This window comes from Agrilus planipennis, unplaced genomic scaffold (assembly GCF_000699045.2).
Source record: "Agrilus planipennis isolate EAB-ADULT unplaced genomic scaffold, Apla_2.0 scaffold3, whole genome shotgun sequence".
NCBI lineage: Eukaryota > Metazoa > Arthropoda > Insecta > Coleoptera > Buprestidae > Agrilus > Agrilus planipennis.
Genome location: NW_020442460.1, coordinates 2,422,138 through 2,423,206, shown reverse-complemented (window position 1 = coordinate 2,423,206; position 1,069 = coordinate 2,422,138). Strand labels below are relative to the sequence as shown.

The following is a 1,069-nucleotide window of genomic DNA, read 5'->3' as shown; positions in this document are numbered from 1 at the left end:
TCTCGTGGCTACACCCAAAGAGCCTTCTGGAGCACCTTCTATGAAGTGGTCCTTAAAATGTACTCGAGGGAAGATGAATAAGGGCGGAATGGTGTTTCCACTTGCTGATATAATACCACCAAATGTGACCAGTTCTCCTCTTTCGGCAGACACTATTTGACCAACCTGTTTTTGACTCTTCTCAGCAAAAATTTTTGGTGTGCTCAGCACAGTTGAGATACCAGATTCGTCGTAGTTGAAAATCCGATGAATTTTATTTGAATTATACTGGATGAATATTGTCAAAATAATGAACTTTCACCCCCCATAACGTTTTATGGGGGTGAGAACGCCACACATTTATGGGGTTTTACTCAGGTGACCACCCTCTTTCGATCCCCCCTCTACCTCCACCCCCATAACTTTTTATGGGGGTGAGACCGCCTCGAACTTTTTGTGGTGCAGTGGTGGGGGAGACATCCTCTTTCGATCCCCCACCCCCACCCCACCTTCGGGGATGGGGGCCATTATCTAGATTTTAACGTGTTCCCAATGGTTTCGTATTTTTCGACATTTTCAAATAAATTAATTTTTGTTCAAATGTTTCCCCCACTTATCAAATCCTGTTCAACAGTAATTTTTGAGAGAACATATTTGTTATGAAAAGTGGATTTTTTGAGGTCCATTTTTTGCACCAGTCAAATTTTTGTATCTTTTCTAATTAGATATCCAAATATCCAACAATAATAATAATCGGTTCAGAGTTATGCATCTAATCTTGAAAACACTCTGCAGGTTGTGTTAAGATATATTTGTTATATGATAGTGATTCAGAAAGCAAGTGCTTGTCATTCTTCCTTTATTATTATCAGCTTCATTTCCTTAATACAAACATATAATAATGAACAATCATTATTCTTGTGATTGTGCTTTAAACAAAAGGAATTCAAGCAGACTGTAGTGTATTTTGTGTTTATTTGATACAATTTTGTGGTATGTATTAAGTACTCAACTCTATGTTCATTGCTTACATACTTTTCTTTTTCTTTATTATAAATATAAAGTACATGTAACTTTTAATCTAAACAAG

The 1,069-nt window shown here is 36.7% G+C and overlaps 1 protein-coding gene across 1 annotated transcript in view; it reads left to right on the top strand.

Moving 5' to 3' along the window:
* Positions 1–897: 897 nt before the first annotated feature.
* The window catches only part of LOC108742073 (carboxypeptidase N subunit 2-like), a 2,599-nt gene continuing 2,427 nt past the window's right edge, over positions 898–1,069 (top strand). Inside the window, exon 1 of the mRNA XM_025980625.1 lies at positions 898–972. The gene's annotated coding sequence lies outside the window, so the exon portion shown is untranslated. The remainder of the gene's footprint in view (positions 973–1,069) is intronic.